General features: G+C 41.1%; 1 protein-coding gene across 1 annotated transcript in view; it reads right to left on the reverse strand.

Moving 5' to 3' along the window:
• The window catches only part of LOC122795996, a 928,531-nt gene that overhangs the window by 66,348 nt on the left and 838,721 nt on the right, over positions 1-23,462 (reverse strand). The gene's annotated exons all lie outside the window — the stretch shown is intronic.

A 23,462-nucleotide genomic window follows, 5' to 3' on the forward strand; every position in this document is an offset into this window, starting at 1 on the left:
CTGTTTTAAAATGTGAAAATTCTTAATGTCTTTCATCAAAAATTCATTATCAGTAATTTACGTAGCTACAACAGTGGTCGTGACCCTTTATTTGGATAACACTGTTTAGTTTCTGTTTGTTTGTTTGTTTACTAGGATAGCATGACTGGACACTGACCCTTTCCAGTACAGGATGGAGTAGAAAAGCTCTAAGACATAAGAACAGACCACACTGAAGGATTAAAATAATTGGCATAATCATTTATATAAATATTTCATACTGACTAAATTAACAAATAGCAGTGCAGAAACATATTTGATGTCATTGTTTAAGGTTAAGCAAGAATTAAAAGAGTTAAGGCAAAGGCAATTCATTCAAGTTAAAACGATAGTTGATATCAGAAAAGTATAAAAAATTAAAGGTTATCACTCCAGGCTAAAGAGATCATCTTTTGTGTCAGAGGCGGTGAATGTATTAGTAACAGTAGCAGTAACAGTAGCACACTGAAGTGATGTTTGGTCATCAGTTGTAATGCGCCTTACTAGCAATAAACATGATTACGTGGACATAGTCTTAGCTGAAGTGGGATTATGTTGAAAAGAACACAAAAATATGACTGCTACCTTAATAAGGAGACAAGGATTTGCAGGACTAGTATAATACTAAGTCTATATAGAGCCGTGTGCACTTTATTTGCAAGAAAGGCATACAATCAGGCCAGAATATTTTCATTTCCTGTTTGGTCAGTTTTATTCACATAGTTACATGACAAAAGCTGGATATTTGTGAATCAATAAACAGTTCCACTACAGTACCAAGCTTAACTGCAGCTCAGCAGGCATCCATACTCTGTGCATTTATGTAAAATAGAATGTCTGTTAAAAGATTGGGTAGCTACTGGGAGAAGATGTGAAATGCAATGTTATGAGTAACAATTGTGCAGCATTTCTTAAGATAATATTACATTTCCAAGCTTATAAATGTGTGCTATACAACTTGTGGATCTGCAACAATAAACTGTTCCCAGCAGCTACCACAAACATTTAAACACGTGGATACCCATGCATCGTGAGTTTAGGCTATCTCAGATTGCCTATGTACAAAAATGTAGAATCCAGAGCTATAGCTTATATTCCTGGAGCTTCAGAGATTCAAATGATGTCCCAGAGATTCTAGGTACAAACCAGCAAATCTGCAAGTTTCAGGATATCTGAATAACGCTATCAAGAAAACATAGTAGTACATGGAGCTTGCTGATTACTCTCTGAAATCAGTAACAAGACAAGCTTACTATGCACCCTTCTGACATCAAAAGGTGCACAAGTTTTGCTATACAATGGATTTCAGAGTGGTTATGCTATAATCTCATGTTACAGTGTACACATTAGCCATCAGAGAACAGCTGTGATAAAAATGAAAACAGCTTGAAACTATAAAACACTACATGCTGCCACAAAAATGCAGCCTGAGATGTATAACAGCTTTTTCAGTTGTCATTCTCTCACAGGAACTTTTAGCATCTGTCCAATGTCTGTAAGGCAGCTCTAAATTTTCCAAGGCTTTCAAGGCCTTAAAACACTTTGTTCTCTTACATTTTTTTCTGTAACTAGTACTTCATCAGAGTAGCTGAAGCTACATGTGCTACAAGGAATTAGGAACAGGTCTCTGACCAGAACCAGCAGATCCATAGCTGGGGCAGGTGGTCAGGGTGGCTGCTCTGGGCACAAGCTCTTGTTAGGAGGTGTGATAAATAATGCCTATAGAGCTGAAGTGTAGTTCCAAGAATGTGCTGTTTAATCACTGACGTGTGTGTGTGTGTGTGTGTGTGTGTGTGTGTGTGTGTGTGTGTGTGTGTGTGTGTGTGTGTGTGTGTGTGTGTGTGTGTGTGTTTGCACGTGTGTGTGTGTGTGTGTGTGTGTGTGTGTGTGTGTGTGTGTGTGTGTGTGTGTGTGTGTGTGTGTGTGTGTGTGTGTGTGTATCTTCAGGTATTGTTCATTACTTTGCATTCAGAATTAATCATAGAAGTCAGTTTACAGAAACAGTTTGTTGGACTACTTTGTAGATAAAGTATATATTAATATATATTATTATAAATGCAGATGCTGAAGTATGTTCATTGTTGTAGTAATGAAAAAACTCTGCTCTTCTGTTGTAGAAGTTCCAATGTCCTGCCTAACTTCCACAGCTGTCCACCCTTCAGCTTCCTGGTCATGCCAGCTGGTTCCCACCTGTAGTAGGTTCGTAGACCAGAGCATGAAAATGTCCCTATACAAAGTGGACCCTGATCACATTGCTCAAGCAGAATGGACCAGTTATGCTGCCCTTCCAAAAAATAGGTTAACCTCAGGAGAAAGGTTACCTTGTACGAGTGATACATGGGGGAATGGTAAAGACTGAAAATGAGTGGCAACCTACACTGTCCTAAACAGATCTTGGGAAAGGTAAGAGAAAGAGAAGTTTATTGAAGGCAAATGTTACTGTAGCAGTGGGAATACTTAAGCATCTATAATTTTGGTAACCTCTTAATACAGCAGAACGCCGGTCATTATATTCTCCACTGCTGCAGTAGTGATTACTTTTTGGAAAGATTCCCAAAGCTTAAAAACCTTGAGGAGTTTGATTTTCAGAAGGTGTGGGCTGCAAAAGACCTTGCAAAATGGCTGTGAAACCCCAGCATTGCCCTCTGGAAAATATCCAGGTAGCTGCTTCCAGGATGGACTAAGTATGGAACCCCCTTCCTTTGGAAAGACACTGTCATCTGCATTGGCACTAATAGAATGTGATCTTGCTTGCCTTTGCATAGTACCAACAGGGCAAGTTCCAGCACTAGAAGACATAGGCAGCTACCTAGTGCATTCTGCTGCTGGGGGGGGGGTCATCTGTTCTGCATTAATGAAAAAAAAAGGAAAAGGTTTCCTAATACTGCATTTATGATTTTTGTCAAAAATATTGCATTTCCTGACCAAGTCCAAAGCAAAACAGATGATTTCCTACTCTGTATACCATCTCAGGTTTCACTGGCTTAGCACCTGAGACTGAAGATGGTACAGCCAATGAAAAATGTCCCCAGAATTGACGCAATATTTAACTCGTGCATACAGTGCTTTTGAAATATCTAGGGGGTACATTTTATTTATTTATAAGATCAGAAACTGTCTTTTGTAACACTAAGTGAATGAGGAGCACCAAAGGAACTGTCAGCATGCAGCAGCCACAGGACTGGTCTCATGCCAAACAGCCGGAGAAGCAACGAGCAGCGGGTACCCTCATTAGTGCTGCAGAACTCTATGGGTGATGAAGAGCAGAGGACATTGAATGAAACAAATGTAACACTAAAGGAAACATACTGGCAGAACTGTCAGCAAACAGCAGCACTTAAGAGTGTTCCCGTGCTGAACAGTGGGAGATACCTGCTTGTCTGTGGATGAGGAATGAGTGACAGGTGCCTTTACTGTGTGAAAGAACAAGCAACAGGTTGTGTGTGTGTGAGTGTGTGTGTGTGTGTGTGTGTGTGTGTGTGTGTGTGTGTGTGTGTGTGTGTGTGTGTGTGTGTGTGTGTAATGCTCCAGTAAGAGGAACTAGCTAGTTAAGCTATTTACTTGACAGTTAAACCCTGAAAACCCTGAACCTTAAGTGTAGGAGACAAGAGCTTTAATCCTCCACACCAACTGCCAAACCTCCATTTTTTTTCTTTGGTTAATCACTTGGTATTATAGTCAGTCATTATAGTTTTACTGTTTTTGTAGTTCAATGTACATGTTAATGCAAAACTTGTTCTTTTAAATTTTTAGATTTAGAGTACTCTGCTTTTATCTGTATCCAGTTCTGCAGAACATTTCTGATTTTTCCTGATATTTATTTTCTGCTCTTCAGCAAGTCACTTAACCGGACAGAGCTTTAGGATAACTGGAAATTTGAGTTATGTTTCTTAGTGGTCCCCTTCACTGCCAGCCTAGTAACTACCTATGTACCAGAGTAGTTTTGGTGTAAAAGAAGGAACTTGATTGTAGTAAACAGCAGCATCCTCATATGAGCCAAGTTCTTTGACTGCGATCCTTGGTTTCTTTAATGCTCACAATGTGTTTATTATTTAAAAGCTACTACACTGGCAGTTAACACAGGGGACTAATGCTTTGATTTGTTAATGAGCTGCTTCCTGTGGCAAAGGTGCAGAGTTTGATTCTTTCCACCTCCTTTTACATACTGATTGACATTGAGCAAATTAGTTACCCAGACATTTCTTTTAAGCAATTGGGAGTTTGGGCTGGGCTCCTTAATGGTCACCAGAACTGCATGTCTGCTAACTATGAGCCTGTTGTCATCTGCCAGACCCTCCCTATTGCATGGCTGATCTAGTTCAGGAAATGCTATGGAAATATCATCAGTGCACCAATTTTTAAATGCAATTTATTCTTCCAGTGCAGCAGGTACTGAAGCTCACATGAAGAACTGAAATGCAAAGTTGTTTGCCAGCAACAAACCACTGCATTACTAATAGTTCTCCTTAATGTGGAATTATTCAAATGACAGAAAGATGTTGCGTCTTTCACAGTTTAATTCTGTCAGTCATTTTGGATTTAGATTAGAGGCTTTTTTGTGAACCCTTTTCAGAAGAATAGGTACAGCTCACAAATGATCTTTTAAAAAAAGAGTTCTCTCCCTGGTCTAGAGGACATAATAGTGGATTTTTATAAGTATTCTCAGGCACCATTAATTGCACTAGTATTTAAATACTTACATGGTTAGAAGGAAATTCAGAGTAGGCCTTTTACTCATAAATGACACACTGATGTCTGCTTCAACACCTAATCTCCCACTTACAGCAAAGACACGGTGGGTTTAGTGAGAGAAAGTGGCAGTGAAGCCCATGTCTTTATTGAATGTGATACACTAGGCAAGAGGGAAGGAGTACATTGTGGTTACATCCTTTTTAGATGTAGAAAACGCTTAGGCAAGGAAATTTGGTCATGCATAAAGGGAAGCTTTGGCTTATTTTTTCCCCCTATAAACCGTGATTAGAAGAATTCAGAATTTTTACTGGATCTCTGGTTCTTCAGTGTTGTTGAATGAGCCTATATCAGTGCCTTCTGGCAATGGTGTTCCCACCAAAGATGCTTCCTTCTGTTCTAAATTTTCCTTCCATCACTAGACACTTTAGGTGTTCCCATCTGCACACATGATAATATTAAAGGGATCATTCCTATCGGTGAACAAGTTAAAATAAAATTATTTGCTAATGACTGTTAAGTTTATCATCTGATCCAAACTCTTTGTTGTTTCAATTTAGCACAGCTGCTTGAGTTATTTCATTACATTTCTGAATTAACTTTAAGCAAGCATAAAATGAAAAGTCTGTCACTAAATCATAATGTCAGAAAACTGTCAGGTAAGGATTTGTTTTTCTAAATAGGCTAAGTACATGGTTTCAGGATTCCTTATTAGTCTACATATCCTGAGGACTCTCAGAGCTCTTTTACTCCTTGAAAGGATGCTTCCTTTTTAAATTTCAGAGTTAATATAACGCACACTGACAGATGTAACAACTTCCTGCTGAAGTGCTTGTCATTGTAAGCACAGATCCAAAATGGTGGATGACTGAACTATTGCCGCTTTTGGAAAGTATCAACTGGCTGCATCTCCATTACAGAAAGAAATTCACAATTATTCATAACATTTTTAAATGTATCAACAACAAAAATAAAAAAAAAACATTTGTTGCGTTCACTCATATGTAACTTCAATTCCAGCAGTCAACTGAGGGGCAGCTTTTGTAGAGAGCAAAAGAGAGAAAGAGAGAGACGCGCACAGTGAGGATGTCTTCTGCCAGCGGCACGCGTATTTTACAACCCTGTTCTTAGACATGGACTGAAACACAGTGAGTTAGAGAAATGCATACTTATTTATAGCAAATGATTCACTGTGTTTGTGTGTGTGTGTGTGTGTGTGTGTGTGTGTGTGTGTGTGTGTGTGTGTGTGTGTGAGAGAGAGAGGGAAAGACTAAAAGTGAGTACTGTGGAGAGAGAGCTCATCACTGTTACTGTTCTACATCAGAAAGATAATTAATTCAGTGGCTGCTACAAAACACTTGAACCATTTTATATTAGATATAACAGAACAGGGAGGTAAATATGTAATTATAACCACAATGCTACTACTAATCAAGTTGGTTGAAAATTGTATGTACAAACATCACTTTTTGGCCAATTCACCAACAAGTGAACAGGGTCACTGCAAAATGGGGAGATTGCTCTTGATTTCTCTTAGCTCTTCTGAGCTCACAGCTAATGATGAGAGAAAATACAGGGATGCAAATTCCTACAAATGTGGTGCAGAGGGTCTCTGCCACCTCCTAACCCTCATTGCCAACACATACACAAACTTAGATCTTAGGATCTTTTGATCACTTTTCTTATCACAACTCCATTTCTTCCATTTGCATCTGAATAACAGGAAAAGACTGAAATATTAATGTTTTAGATAATCATCTGATTAACTCACATGATTGTATGAGTTTAATTTAAGTGTATGCCTTCATTCATGTTTGTCTGATGAAGTTCCTATGCAGAATGAAAGTGCTTACTGAGTGTGAATATAAGCCAAGATTAAATTATTTTTTTAGTTTTATCATTATTTATTTGTGTGCATTTATAACTAAATGATAGATATACCAAGCATCTTATTTCATAAGCTGTCACACTGCCAGCCCAGCTATCTGGAATTATGTAAATAATTCTATGTTATTTATAAATATGTTATTTATAAATATTGATATGATTTATACAGAACTGTATGTTATGTACAGAGCTAAAATAAACCACAGTGTACCCTACTGGAAAAGAACATAAATGTATATAAACAATATACATGTACAAATGTATGTTTTAATAGTAGAAACTGGAACATACAGAGTTGACTTACAAAACTTCAAGAAAATAAGTTGAAATTAAATTATTTTATGTTTGTGCTATATAAAAGTTAGTTTCAATGTCTAAAACTAGGGTGCTTTCTGCATTGTTTTGTAAGTGTTCTGTTTTATGTCTTCTAGCAACTGCAAAGATCTGAGAGATATGTATTTCTCACACAGGGATGCTAAATTCTAAGTTTCTATTTAGTCTGTGAACTGAAGTCAGGTAACAAAGAGTGATGTCATCCAAACTGGCCCAGCAGTAATATTTGATATTAATTTAAGAACTCTCTCAGAGAGAGACTGTGCATTTTGTATTTTGTCTTGGACTTGTAAGAACATCCTCTCATCATCACCATCTACACTTGGCTTGCTCTGGAAGTAAGATTTAAGGCATAGTATCTCTGTTAGATATACATAGATATATAGTAAAGATTAGTTTAGATGTTTTCTGTGTTTATTTGAGACTGTCCTGCAATGTTGTTTTAAAATATTTCCGGTGATTTTGAACTCTGAAGTTACTGTGTTTGTGTATTGAGCATTGTCTTCTTTTATTATTTATTAAATATATTTAAACCTATCTTTGTGGCTGACATTTGTGACACATATTTAAGCTGTTAGTGTACTTGCATACGTATTTGGTGACATTGAACAGGCCATTCCTAATAGCCAGGCGCTTGGTCAAAACTACCATTTGGATAATAGTAACATTACACAGTAGGATTGGACACCCTTTGTAAGGGTCTTATAGTTGCTGATAAGGTATTTGTACTCTCAATCAGCCGCACAGCGAACATTCATAGTTTCACATCACAATTGTTTTATTTTTTTTTTTTTAGCTTAGTCAGGGAGAACAGGCAAGCATGTCAACTGAGGAATATAGCAAGCTGACAAAGAGCCAGCTGGCTGAGATGTGCCAGGCTAAAGGACTGGTGCATGCCAACCTGACTAAGGAAGAAATGATTGTAGCTTTGGGCACAGCTGGGTCGCAGACCAGCAATCAGGAGAACAACCAGGGTGGCCTTGGAGATGTACAACTCAACCTTTCCACATAAGACTGAAACATCCGTCTGGAGTTAAAGAGACTTGAGCTGGAGGCCAAGCATTTGGAAATAGAAGCAGCAGAGAGACTGAGACATCTAGAGGATGAGGAAAATGAGAAACTATGACATCTAGAAGTGGAGGAGAAGGATAGGGAGAGGCAAAATGAAAAAGGGATGCTATCTCTTCGCCAGAGTCGTGGAGGTAATGGGGAAGGGAGTAATCAAACCCCAGAAGCAACAAAGGTCAGTAAATTTCTTCCACAATTTACAGAGGAGGGTAGTTTTGATAGTTTCATTCATATGTTTGAAAGGGTATGTAAACAGTATAATGTTGAGCAAGGGCTCTGGGTATGGTTCCTGATCCCCTTACTCCATGGTAAAGCTGTAACTGCTATTTCTAAATTGTCTGATACTGATTGCTTAAATTATAATACAGTCAAAATGTGTTTGTTACAATTTTTAAGCTAACACCTGAAGCTTATAGGAAAAAGTTTTGTGAGCATAGACGCAAAGCAGATGAGTGTGTGTGAATATGTTGCTGAATTAAGCATTTATTTTCATAGGTGGGTGAGTGGATGTCATGTCACCACTTTTGAAGGGCTGGCAGACCTTTTGGTGAGGGAACAAGCCCTTAGCACTTTGCCTGAGGACATGAGAATCTGGTTAGCTGATAGAAAATACAGTACCACAGATGAGTTGGGGAAGAAGGAAGACCTATACCTAGCAAGCAGGGCTTCACTGCACAGGAAAGGGACACCCTGTGCTGCTCATGGGTCTACGGGGACCCATGGTGGGCTGCCCAGACTGCCCCAACAGAGTCCACCAGTAGCAGGAGAAACCACTATTCCAGGTATATGTCCAGGACCAAGGATTATATGTTTTAAATGCAACCAGTGGGGCCATGTAGCATATAGATGTCCACAGAGGCAAAGTGAGGAAGAAAAGGTGGGACAGCCAGTAACTGGGAATGACAAAATGCCAGCAATAAGTTGTCTCGAGACAACAAGGATACCAAACTACCACAAGAGGTTATATCCTATCTTAGTAAATGGGAAAGAAGCTACTGCTAAGAGAGACACAGCCTCTGACCTAACCATTGTCAAGCCTGCAGTGATTAAAGAGGAGCACTACTTGCTTGAGCAGTCTACTCCATTCAGAGCTTTTGGATGGACCCCATTCCAAATACCTTTGGCTAGGGTTCACCTTTACTGGGAGGGTGGAAAAGGAAGCAAGCAAGTAGGTATGTATGAGGATATCCCTGCAGATGTCCTGATAGGGAATGATTCTGATAATGCAGTACCTTGTGTGCATGCAGTTACATGCAGTCAGGCTTGGAGACAAGCATGTGGGTCTGGTAGCCTTGGGGAGACCCAGACAGGCTGCACACTTGCAGTCAGGACTGGTGAGGTGGTTACTTCAGGGAGGGAGCTACCCTGTTGCAGTGGGACTGAAGGTGAGCCACAGCTGCTTGTGGGCACTGATGTTCCCTTGGACACATTGACTGCAAGGGCAGACGTGAGTAGTACTACCAAGGCTGACAAGTGAGGCACCACTGTCAGAGGATGCCAGACTTCCTGTGGAAGGGGAGCTGGGAAGGGTTACAAAGAGAGAGATGAGACAGGCTCAGCTCTCAGACCCTACATGACAAGGCCTGAGGGAGGTAGCCAGTGAAGCCCCTAATTCTCAAGGGAAAGGAGAATCTGTGTAAAGGGACAACGGGTTACTGTATAGAGAGTGGACCCCTGAGGGAGGGCTAAAGGGTGAGAGAATACAGCAGTTGGTAGTGTCCAGAGCCTACCATCTGACACTTCTGGCCATAGTCCATCATATTCCCTTTGCAGGTCATATGGGCATAAAATGTACAGAGATGTATTATGCAGAACTTTTATTGGCCTAGGATTTCCAGAGATGCAACAGGGTATGGCAGGACCTGTGAGCAGTGCCAAAAGGTAGGCAAGGCAGGAGACTAGGTGAAAGCTCCTTTGATGCCTTTTTATGTGATTGAGGAGCCATTTCAGAAGGTAGCTATGGAGCCTCTGAGTACCCCACATTCCACAGGGAAGAAGTATATCCTAGTGGTAGTAGATTATGCTACCAGATACCCTGAGGCACTGGCATTGTCCTCCATTGAAGCAGAAAAGGTGGCAAATGTGTTGTTACAGACTTTCAGCATGGTAGGTTTCCCAAAAGAAATACTGACTGACAGAGGTGTCAATTTCACATCAGACCTGCTGGCTTGTCTGTGGAAGTACTGTGGGGTGAAGCACCAAAAGACCACCCCCTACTATCCCCCGACTAATGGTCTTGTTGAGAGGTTAAACTCTACACTCAAGTCCATGCTACAGGCATTTGCAGACCAGTTTAATAGGGACAAATATTTGCCTCATGTGTTGATTGCTTACATGATGCCCCAGGAATCCACAGGTTTTTCACCCTTTGAGTTTCTGTATGGGCATAGGATGAGGGGACTTCTAGATTTGATTGGAGATAAGTGGGAGGGTGAGTGTGTATCCCACAAGAAGTCTGTTGTGGCATATGTCCTAAACCACAGGACAAGGCTCAGGGAACTCATGGGCTTGACCCAGGAGAACCTGGCAGAAGCCCAACAACAGAAAAAGGCCTGGTATGACAGGAGCGCTCAAGCTAGACAGTATGCTGTAGGGCAGCAAGTAATGGTTCTCATTCCTGTCAGACACAACAAGCTGCAAGCAGCCTGGGAGGGACCCTACAAGGTAGTAAGGAAGGTCAGTGATGTTAACTACATGGTAGAACTGTTAGGCAGGAGGCAGGGGTACAAATTGTACCATGTTAACATGATGAAACCTTACCATGATAGGGTAGCCCTTGTGCTGAATATTTGCAGTGGATTGCAGGAGGAGTCTGAGGGGGGGATCTGGTGACTGATCTCCTCAGTGAGGCTCAGACTGACACCTCAGTGGAAGGGGTAGAAGTGTCCCAGAAGCTATCCCCTACACAGGTTCAAGAAATCCAAAGCAGTGTTACAGGAGTTTGGGGGCATGTTCACTGGGAAACCAGGGAGCACCCACCTGGTGCAACACCATGTGGATACAGGACCCCAAACGCCTATTAAGCAGGCCCCTTATAGGGTGCCTGAGAGAGTCAAACATATTCTGAGAGAGGAGATACAGGAAATGTTGGAACTAGAAGTAATCCAGGAATCCAGCAGTCCTTGGGCCTCCCCAGTGGTACTGATACTAAAGAAGGATGGCAGCACCAGGTTCTGTGTGGACTACAGGAAATTAAATAGTCACACAGAGTCAGATGGTTACCCCATGCCTAGGACAAATGAAGCCCTGGAGCAGCTGGGTGAGGCTAAGTATCTTACCACTATTGATCTTACCAAGGGTTACTGGCAGGTGCCCTTGACTCCCAGTGCTAGACAGAGGTCAGCCTTTGTGACTCCCTTCAGCTTGTATGAGTTCACGAAGGTGCCCTTTGGGATGAAAAATGCCCCAGCAACTTTCCAAAGGCTGATAGGCTGTATCCTAGCAGGAGCAGGAGATTTTTCCCTTGCTTACCTAGATGATATTGCCATCTACAGCCATTCCTGGCAAGAGCACCTTCAGCATGTCAGGGAGGTGCTGGGCAGACTACAGAGGGCAGGGCTGACCATGTCAGCAAATGTCAGATGGGTATGGCAGAGGTCTTCTACCTGGGACATACAGTAGGGAGTGGTAAGATCAGGCCAGAACCTGCCAAAGTGGAAGCCATTCAGGCATGGCTTTCCCCTATTACCAAAAAGCAAGTGAGGGCATTCTTAGGGAAAGCAGGGTACTACAGAAAGTTTGTCCCCATGTATAGTACGATAGTTGCTCCCCTCACAGACCTGACAAGGAAAAACAAGCCAGATAAGGTAGTGTGGACCCCAGTATGTGAGCAGGCATTCCAGAAGATTAAAGGAGCTTTGAGAGGATCCCCTGTGCTAGCCAGTCCAGATTACAGCAAAGAATTTGTTGTGCAGGTGGATGCTTCAAACCATGAGGTGGGGGCTATACTTAGCCAGGCTTCCTCCGAGGGAGAACAGCACCCAGTGGTATATCTCAGTTGTAGGCTCCAACCTAGAGAGGAATGCTATGCAGCTGCAGAAAATGAATGCCTACCCATAGTGTGGGCACTGCAGAAACTTCAGCCTTATCTGTATGGAAGAAAATTCACTGTAGTTACAGGCCACAATCCCCTAACATGGCTACATCGAGCAAGCCAGCAAAATGCCAAGTTACTAAGGTGGAGCCTAGGGTTGCAAGCATATGATATGACAATGCATCATCACAGTGTGGTTAGCAATGACAACGCAGATGGGCTCTCAAGACATGGAATGAGGTGAGGTATTCCCAGATAGTCAACCCTCTCGAGCAACATTTATAAAGGGTTGGTTGAAAAACTAGCTTACGTTTTCGGGGGTGGAAGATATGTCATGCTGCCAGCCCAGCTATCTGGAATTTTGTAAATAATTATGTCATTTATAAATATTGATATGATTTATACAGAACTATATGTTATGTACTGAGCTAAAATGTAACCACAGTGTACCCTACTGGAAAATAACAGAAATGTATATAAACTATATACCTGTATAAATTTATGTTTTAATAGTAGAAACTGGAACATACAGAGTTAACTTGCAAAACTTCAAGAAAATAAGTTGAAATTAAATTATTTTATGATTGTGTTATATAAAAGTTAGTTTCAATGCAGCAAAGAGACAAGATGTCTAGAACTAGGGTGCCGTCTGCATTGTTTTGTAAGTATTTTATTGTTTTATGCCTTCTAGCAACTGCAAAAATCTGAGAGATATGTATTTTTCACACAGGGATATTAAATTCTGTTAAGTTTCTGTTTAGCCTGGGAACTGAAGTCATGTGCCAAAGAGTGATGTCATCCAAGCTGGCCCAGCAGTAACATTTGATATTAATTTAAGAACTCTCTCAGAAAGAAACTTGCATTTTGTATTTTGTCTTGGACCTAGCAAGAGCATCCACTCATCATCACCATCTGCACTTGGCTTGCTCTGTAAGTAAGTTTTAGGGCATAGTATCTCTTTAAGATACAGATAGCAATATAGTAAATATTAGTATAGATGTTTTCTGTATTTATTTGAGACTGTCCAGCAATGTTGTTTTAAAGTATTTCCTGTGATTTTGTACTCTGAAGTTATTATGTTTGTGTACTGAGTATTGTCTTGTTCTTTTATTATTTATTATTAAACATATTTAAAGCTATCTTTGTGGCTGATATTTGTGAGACATATTTAAGCTCCTAGAGTACTTGCATATGTATTTGGTGATACTGTACAGGCCGCTCCTAATAGCCTGGTGCTTGGTCAAAACTACCATTTGGATAACAGTAAAATTACAGAGTAGGATTGGATACCCTTTGTAAGGGCCTTATAGTAGCAGATAAGTAGGGTTTAGTGGCAGTAAACTACCTTATAGTCTGGGCAGAATGGGGCATAGCTAGTAAACCTGTGCCAGCTTTCCCCAGGTATGTGTGTGTGTGTTTGCATATAAACCAAATCTCAAAGTGTGTGTGTGTCAGCTACTTGGGCAGGGAAACAAAGCACTGGATGGACAGAGTGGGTACTGGAGGTCTTGGCTTGGTCCCACAGCTGAGATCTTAACCCTATAGCTGCACCAGTGGGGGGTCTTATTAGGGATCTGGAGAAAGAGGGAGAAACCAGCCCCAGACTGACTGTGATCTCTGTGTGCTCTTAAGGGAAATTGCACTTTACTGTGTGTGTACTTGTCATCCTCCTAGTGTGTATGCCCCCTAGCTATTGCCAGTGGTAAGAATTGAGGCTCTTTGATTACTGGTTCAGTGCTGGGGCATCACACAAGCCCCAAATTGATTCTTGTGTATTGTACCTACCACACCTGTCCTACTCTTAGCTTACCACTACACATTTGGTAATCTTGTTTTACCTCCTGTATGCTATACAATAATAAATATTACGGGATCAGATTTTGTTGAAATCCCATCCTTGGCATAACGTTTTCCTACTCTCATTTAATCACTTACTCTACAACTCACTAAAATGTGACTTCTTCATTTTAACACTTTTCAACAAATTCTTCCAAAGTGTACAGAAGGCTGAAATGTAGAAAATGTTAATATGTTAAACCATAGATGGCACTTAAATGCACAGCTGTCAAGGTCAGCATGTTTCAGTGTTACAAGAAATAATATCAACATGCTCTAGAGATGGTAAATATTACTTACAGTTTAGGTTTCATCAACCTAAAAATATCTTACATGTGTCCTGGTCATACATCTTAAAGTGCAATGGTTTAGGCAGAACACTATGTTTTTACTATAGTTTTAAGTATTCTTCTAGGTTTACAAATTGACTTCATAAATTTACACCTATTTAAGGATTACATATTTTATTAAAGAACAGAACTAAGCCTATTAAACTTTCTTTATAATCAGCTCTATAAAGTCTAGTATCCAAAGATCTTCTGTTCTGAAAAATAAGAAAGTGCGTATCTTTCTGAGCCCTTGCTAAGATTTTAAATGTCACTTCTATGATTTTTGAAGCTCAGAAATTGAGATGTATGATCCTCCTGCTCAGTTGCAATCCTGTTAAAATGTATCTGTCACTAAATGTTACTGCTGCACGTCTCAGACGACTTTGAAAGTCATGATTAATCACTAGTGTATAACTCTGTTTCACGAGTCTGAGGCAATACAGTAGTGGGAAGGAAAACTCAATTGTAAACCACTAAGTAAATATGTACTTAGCATATAAAGCTATGAATCACATCAGCACCTCAGTATCCTTCTCTATACATGCTCTTTGCTCATATGATCATTTGAGAATACTATGCTAACAACCCAAAAGGGTCTTTAAGCCTGTTTCCTAGACATAACAGACAGGATTTGTTCCCGTAGGTTTGTGTGGGGTATATATAACTTGAGTGTCACCTACAAGTTTCTGCTGTCTAACAGACATATATGCCAGAGCAGGAGTAAATTTATGATTTTTCATCCCCTGTTCCAACTCTCTCTTGAATAACTGCAGGTAAGAAAGTACAGTTGTGTACCTACCATAAATGTAGATGTTTGAGTGTATTCACTGTTGCAGTCATTACTCTTGGGTTATCCTGCTGGCAGGCTACCCTCAGTCGGTCAGAATTCCATAGTCTAGGTCTGACGTCGGTTGCTGTCGCCTCTTCCCTAACGTCAGTGCGCCAGGGCTATAAAAGATGCAGCCGACGCCATTTTCTTCAGTTTTTCTTGCCCCAGATGTCAGGTGCCCCCAAATTGGTAGGCTGAAAAAATATGCCAATAAATATGCATGCACAAAAATAACATTTCCTTCATCTACAAACAAATACACCACATAGGTTGTATAGGATAGAGAAGTGCAGATAAGTCCCAGCAAAGAAAAGGGGGATGGTGGGTGGGTAACCTGGAATGCAACAGTGAATACACTCGAACATCTACATTTATGGTAGGTACACAACCGTACTATGTTCATGTTTCACTGTTGCAGTCATTACTCTTGGGTTGAATCCCAAAGCTGAGGATGGGTGGCTGGGCTAAATAGGATTAGGAGAGGCTATGAGGCCCTGCAGAACTGCAGTGGCAATGCCTGCTCTGGACTAAGAGTAAAGAGGTAAGTGGTAGTGCTTTGCGAAAGTGTGCACTGAACTCCAAGTTGCAGCCTCTAAGATATCTTTGGTTGGTACTCCTCTGAGGAAGGCTGCTGAAGTGGCTGCTGCTCTGGTGGAATGAGGCCTAATGCCCTTAGGCACTGATTTGCCATGCTGAAAATAGCAGAAATGGATGCAATGGCCTATCCATTTTGAAACAGTCTGTTTTGAGATAGCCTTTCCTTGTTATCCAGCAGCATATGACACTAAAAGTTGCTCAGTCTTTCTGAAAGCTTTAGTTCTGTCCAAGTAGAAGCATAACTGCCTGTGTATATCCAAAGAATGCAGAGTTTTCTCACCCTTGTTCTGTGGATTTGGATAAAAGGTAGACAGGTGAATGGTTTGGTTGAGGGCCACACTGGACACTACCTTAGGCATAAATGTTGGGTTTGTCCTCAGAGAAACCCTGTCTGGGTGAAAAATGATAAAAGGTTCCACAGCTATGAGTGCTTGTAACTCTGAGACTTGTCTTGCAGAGGTTATTGCTAGGAGCAGAGCTGTTTTCCAGGATAAGAATTTTATACCCGCTGTTGATGCTGGCTCGAAAGGAGGCAGTGTAAGTTTTTCCAAGACATAACTGAGGTCCCAGACCGGAATTGGTGCTCTCCTTGGAGGCCTAATGTTTTTGGCCCCTCTGAGATACTGCCTTATTAAAGGATGAGAAAAAATAGGTGGTTCCGTATTGTAATGGGCTGAAATGGCAGAGGCATGAATCTTAATTGATGAGAAAGAAAGGCCTTTGTTCAGCATCTCAGTTAGGTATTGTAAAATCTGAGGGATGTTTGGTACACACGTGTCAATGCCTTGTTCCTGGTTCCAAGCACAGAATCTCTTCCATTTTTCTGCATAAGATTTTCTGGTACTGGGCCCCCTGGCCTCCAAGATAACATCCATAACAGCTTTTGAAAGAGGAGTGTTCTGAATGGCTACATTATCTGCCATGCTGCCAGATTTAAGGTCCTGAGTTGGCTGTGCAGAATCCGATTGTTTTGTTGGGTCAGCAAGTGAGAAGTTTGAGGCAAGATCCATGCTGGACCTTGAGACAAGCTCTTTAGGATTGGGTACCAGTGCTGGCATGGCCAGTCTGGTGCAATCAGTATCATTTTTGGCTTTTCTTGTCTGACTTTTAGGAGTACCCTGGGAAGGAGAGGCAGAGGAGGAAAGGCATATACTGTTAGATTTTTCCAGCTGAAGGATAGGGCGTCCACTTTCCATGCTTGTTTGTAATAAATCCTTGTGCAAAATCTCTGCAATTGGCAGTTGTGAGGAGAGGCAAATAGATCTATGTCTGGGCATCCCCATTTCCTTGTTATGCTGAAGACTTGTAGATCCAGTTTCCATTTGTGGGGATCCATGAGGTTTCTGCTTAGTTCGTCTGCCAGTGTATTTGTTTTTCCTGGCAGGAATTGTGCTTGCAGGTGAACTTGAAAAGTCAATGCTGTGTCCCATAAGGTCATTGCTTGTCTGCAGAGGGGGTAGGAATGTGTACCTCCCTGCTTGTTTATGTGCCACATGACCGTAGTATTGTCTGTCTTTATCAGTAACTGTCCTGGATGAAGCAGGTCCTTAAAAGCTGTCAGGGCATTTTGAACAGCTAGCATCTCTTTTTGATTGACGTGAAGATGCATCTGGTTTGCAGGCCATGTGCCCTGAATACATTTGCCTGCCATATGGGCCCCCCAGGCATAATCTGATGCATCCATTGTCAGTGTCTGTCTGGCTGTGGGTAAACTGAATGGCAGACCCTTGTTGTGGTGACAGGCCTCTGCCCACCATCGAAACTCCTGTTGCAGGCAGGGAATGAGTGCAATTACTGTCTCCAGGCTGTGGCAATGGTGAGTCCAAACACTTTTTAGATACCATTGTAGTTTCCTCATATGCAGTCTGGCATATGGAATTAGTAGAATGCAGGATGCCATGAAACCCAAGGCCTGCAGGATTTTCCTTGCAGATAAGTGGGTTTTTGTTGCCAAAAGTAAGAAGTCAGTTGCTTTTGTTTGTCTGGCATGAGATAAGCCATCTGGGCAGTTGTATTTAAGCTTGCACCCAGGAATATTATCTCTTGAGAGGGCACTAGTTTTGATTTCTTTTCGTTTACTGTGTACCCCAGGCCAATTAGTAATCTTTTTACAAACACCAGATGCTCAAGAAGAATATCTTTGCTCTTTGCTTGAATTAGGCAGTCGTCCAAGTAGGGATATATTTGAATTCCTCTTTGTGTGCAAAACGCAATTATTGGTGCCAGGCATTTTGTGAAGACCCTGGGTGCAGCAGATAAGCCAAAGGGCAGTGCAGAGAATTGGTAATGCATTGAGCCAGCTATGAATCTGAGGTATCTTCTGCAAGATTGTCTGATTGGGACATGCAGGTATGCCTCTTTTAGGTCCAAAGTTACGAGCCAAGCCTTCTTGCCCAGCATGGGCAGTAGCTGCTGTAGAGTCAACATCTTGAATTTTGGAACTTCTAGAAACATATTTAGAATAGACAGGTCCAGTATTGGTCTCCAGGTTTTGTCCTTTCTGGGCACTAGGAAAAGTCTGGAGTAAAATCCTTGCCCCTGCTCTTGTTGTGGTACTTGTTGAATGGCCCTCATGTCCATGAGGGCTGTAATTTGTTTTTGTGCCTCTGCCCATTGATTGTGTGGCAGGTCTGGCATACCTTTTGACCTTGGTAGGGTGTGAAAATGGAACCTGTAGCCTTGGGACACTATGTTCAGGACCCATTTGTCTTGGGTAACCATTTGCCAATTTGATGAAAAAAGTGCTCGTTTTCCCCCTAAGGGGGCTATCAAAAGAAAAATGCTTGGATCTAGCAGAGGAAAGTTATTGGGACTGTTTCCTGTAAGGTTGTGATTTGTCTTCTCCTCTTTTGGAGGTAGGAGCACCCCATTGTTTAGGCCTGTATGAGCCTTGGGGCTGAGATCTGCCTCTGGGACACCTGTATCTGCCTCTTTGTGGTCTGTCTGACACTGGAAAGGACCAATTTTTAGAAGGCCAGTTCCCGCTAAACCTGGGTGGCTGTACCTGTAAGAAATCCTTGACTGTCTGCATGGAGTTTGCTTTATCCTCCATTTTTTTCAACACCTCTTCTGCTTTAGTACCAAACAAAGTATCATGCTGTAATGGAGCATCTAATAATTTTGCTTTAACATGATCAGGCAGATTCTGTTCCTTTAACCAAGCATGCCTTCTAATAACAGAACCTGTAGCAGCGGCCCTGCAAGAGGCCTCCATTGAATCATAACCACATTACAAAGTATGCTTTCCCACGTGTTCAGCTGCATGCAGTAAATCCTACATTTTCTTGTTCTCTGAACATTCAGTATTTGTCAACAATTTCTGTTTAAGCAGTAACATTAAATATTGCTGATATTTAAGCATATGAAACTGACAATTTAAAGCCCTTACAGCCAAGGTAGCAGAAGTGTAAACTTTTTTCCCCCTTCTGTTTACAGCCCTAGAATCCCTAGAGGGGACAGGATTTTTTTGCAGTGGAAGCTTTAACCCCTTTGGGACCCTGAGATATAGTTTCTGGGTCAGCAGCGGGGTTTTTATATAGGAATTTATGAGAATCCGGGACCCTGTAGTATCTGTCTGGCTTAGCAGGTGCAGGGGGTAAAGAGTCAGGGGACAGGCCGATCTCTGAAAATACATTATCTACAATGTCTAGAACAGGTGGAATAGCAAGGGGTCTGTGCTGAGGAAGTAACAGAAAGTCTCTGAGCCTTTTCTTAGATTCAGAATAATCTTGGCTCTCCCAGTGGAAATGCTCCCTCATGGTATACAGGGTTTCCCCAAAAGAATAATCCTCAGGAGGAGAGGCTGAAGGAATGGATTCTTCAGCATCAGAATCCTCATAGGGAAGCATGGAATAATCCTGTTCAGAACAGGAATCAAAGAAAATAGAAACCTGATCAGAAGAATCATACTCTGTCTCTTGCCTAGGCCTCTTATCAGGAGGGGGATGGGAACCCCCTGATCAAAGTAATTAGGTCTTTGGCCATTTTGAGCATCTGTTTTTTAGGCATGGAAGTCCGAGTAGGAGAATGCTGTACTTGTTTCTTTGTCTCAAGAGCTGCTTTAGTCTTTGTCTTTGAAGCTGAAGATGGCTTAATATATAGTTGTGTAGGTCTGAAGACACCCTCAGAAGCCGATGCCTGCTCAGCGGCTCCGGACCCATCTGAGGGAATGATTTCCAAGTGTCCAATACCTTGAGTATCCAGAGGCCCAGTTGGCTCCATGTGTGAGTCGGAAGCGGCCTGTGGCTCTGAGGTAGCGAGCGCCAGGGGCTGCGAAAGCACCTCACTGAGAACCAGCGAACCGGCAACTGGCCTAGTGGAGGCCTAGTTGTCGGTTTTAGACCTTGGATGCCTATCCTTTTCCTTGTCCTTGCATTTTTTGTAAACTCTGGTCATCGGCTGTTCCGAGGACATTATATAATTAAACCTTTGGCCAAAGTAATAAAATGCAAAATCAAACCGACACTTAATAGTGCGTTGGTTAAATCTAGCACAAAACCATCAGCTAACAACGTTGTGATCAGGGCCTAGGCAAGGAATACAGTAAGAGTGAAAATCCTTATGAGGTATTTGCTTCCCACAAGAAATACAATTGTTAACTTTTTCTGACATCGGTCTGGAGCAATAAAAAAGTTTCCCCAATGGGGTACTTAGCTTTAATGAAGACTTCGTTTCTGAAATTCCGATTTGAAAATCTCAGGAGTCGGCCGACCGGTACTTGCGAACTGCTTTTGCTTCAGGCACTGCGCGGCAAGAAAAACTGAAGAAAATGGCATTGGCTGCATCTTTTATACCCCTGACGCACTGATGTCAGGGAAGAGGCAACAGCAACCGACGCCGGACGAGGACTTTGGAATTCTGGCCGACTGAGGGTAGCCTGCCAGCAGGATAACCCAAGAGTAATGACTGCAACAGTGAAACACGATGAACATCTCTTGTTTCACATGGATGGAAAGCCTGTTCCATACAAGAGGTGGTCTATGAGACACATAACTGTTCCTCCAGCATGTCTTATTTATGTTGCAGACAAGATTTAGGTCCCTGAATTTGGTGTTTCTGAGATCATTTGATTTGTATATGTGCAACAGGTCCATCAAGATGGGATCAGAGGTTGTTTTGTAATCCAGGCACAGGTCAGCCTTCAGCAGTTTGCACCAGGCCAAGTATAAAAATGGTGATAAGGCTCTGAGGGGGGGCTGCATATGACTTGTTTTGTCACCATGAACTTCTAAGGAAGGTCAATTTGTCACATATGCCTGGTAAGGTACATACCAAAGGGGGCATTCTACTACTTGGCTGGTCTAATGAGGACTTGGACCTAAATGCATACCCTTTTTTATACACCGTACAGCATGGAATTATTTCCTTACTACAGTACACACATGATGGTTAAAGGCCAAATCACTGTTTACATGTGTTCTCAAATCCCTGGCCAGTAGATTTACCCTTAGGTGGTGTATTATCAGGGTAGTAATTTTCAGAGATGGCCATCTTACAAAAGATACTATTATGCACTTCTTGACACTGAGTTTCAGACCATGACTCAGGCACCAGATACTAGTCTGTCAGGCCGTCCGGGGGGGAGGGATATTAGTTTCATGGCCATATATAATGCCACTCACTGTAAGCACACTATGTACTATTACGCAGGAAAGAGAGTGACCCTTTAATGCCAAAGAGGTTACATTACCCTTACTGATGTAACTGTAGTGATGGACAAACAGAAATCAACACCATGACTTGTTATAATGAAATGGCCAGCACAGGTGTGCTACCGCTTCAGATTTCATGTTCTGAAATCCTGATTGCTTGCACTGTACATATCATGAATCAACATTACGCATTTACAGCTCACTCTTAAAACTTTGGGGGACACATTTAAGAATGGGCAGAATTTCAGAGCTCAGAATCTTTAAGTATGTTTTTAAGTGCCCCACTCCCTAATGATATATACATACATATAAACACACATGCACGCGCGCGCGCACACACACACACACACACACACACACACACACACACACACACACACACACACACATACACACACATATTTTTATATGTGTATATATATATATATATATATATATATATATGTGTGTGTGTGTGTGTGTGTGTGTGTACATATGGGTCTACTACCGGAGATCGAAATTACACTATTTTGAAATCCGGTAGTAGATGCCCACTAATGCAAAAGTGTACTTCACCAAAAGTGCACTTTCGTGAACACCACTAGAACGAATGGACAATGTCCTCCATTGTGGTGTGGTAGTCACAGACCTTAGGGTTAGAGCTTGGGTTAAGGATAGTGGATAGCCCTACTAGGTATAGGTCCTTGACTACCACACCACAGTGGAGGACATAGGTCCGTGACTACTGCATCGTGGAGGACATACAATTTCCTCCACTGTGGTGCTGTAGTCATGGAACTTAGGGTTAGGGCTTGGGTTAAGGATAGTGGATAGCCCTACTAGCTATCCACTATCCTTAATTCAAGCCCTAACCCTAAGGTCCATAACCATTCGCTCAAGTGGTGTTTGCGAAAGTGCACTTTTGGTGAAGTGCACTTTCACGTTACTGGGCATTTACTACCGGATTTCAAAACAGTGTAATTTCGATCTCTGGTAGTAGACCCGTACATATATATATATATATATATATATATATATATATATATACACACACACACACACACACACACATATATATATATATATATATATATATAAATATTTCATATGGGGTTACTGCACCTCAAATAAAAATATTTAAAAAAAATTTACCTACCAAAAATTATGCCTACTCATGGGAAACCACTATTTTACTTACAATGTCCCCTTTGTTTATTTATCAAATGAATGCAACCTGAGAACAGTCCACAAATGTAAAAAACAGATCAGCAAAGTCTCCTGCCTCAGAAGAGAAAAGATAAGGCACCAGCACGGCACAAGCACTGTTCGCAAAAGTTTTAATCCAAACAATAAAACAATACACAAGAAGTTAAGCGCTTTCATCCACTAGGGACTTCTTCAGAACACTTGATTGTAATACTACTACTCCATTATATACATTAAAAAATACTGATAATTACTGATAATTACATCACATGTCATTTCCTCATTAAGAATTTAAAGTGCAAGTGCATAGAAATATCTAAAATCTCCTAATTTCATAACAAGTATACACTAAAAATACATAAAAAATATACATACAAAAGTTCTTTTTCATGTAACTTTTTCATAAAACTTTTTCATGAACCCTTTCAGTGCCAGTGCATATATATCTTCCATCAAAACATAATAGTACTACAAAATAATGTATATGTAGTTAAGCGCTTTCATCCACTAGGGACTTCTTCGGAACACTTGATTGTAATACTACTACTCCATTATATACATTAAAAAATACTGATAATTACTGATAATTACATCACATGTCATTTCCTCATTAAGAATTTAAAGTGCAAGTGCATATACATTATTTTGTAGTATGTATATTTTTTATGTATTTTTAGTGTATACTTATTTATCAAACATCTGCATAGTCAAGTGTATCAAACTTTTGTAAATTTTATAAAGTCACCTGTTTTATAATTCACACAAGCATATCCTACAGTCATCTTATCTGCATTTTTCATATACTGTCAACATTAAGACAATGTTTTTATTTCAACCTGCCCTATGGGCTGCGTGTTAATAATGACATTAAAAAGCATTACTAAACCCTGTGCAAAGCTGCTCTGCAAGTTTTAACATTATTGTTGATACAACTATGAAGACTGAAGCAAGCTCCCACTTCTGGCTGTCTGCTGCCCTTTGCAGGATTCAACTCCCTGTGCCGCTCA

This window comes from Protopterus annectens, chromosome 1.part0 (genome assembly GCF_019279795.1).
Source record: "Protopterus annectens isolate FY-2018-M chromosome 1.part0, PAN1.0, whole genome shotgun sequence".
NCBI lineage: Eukaryota > Metazoa > Chordata > Ceratodontiformes > Protopteridae > Protopterus > Protopterus annectens.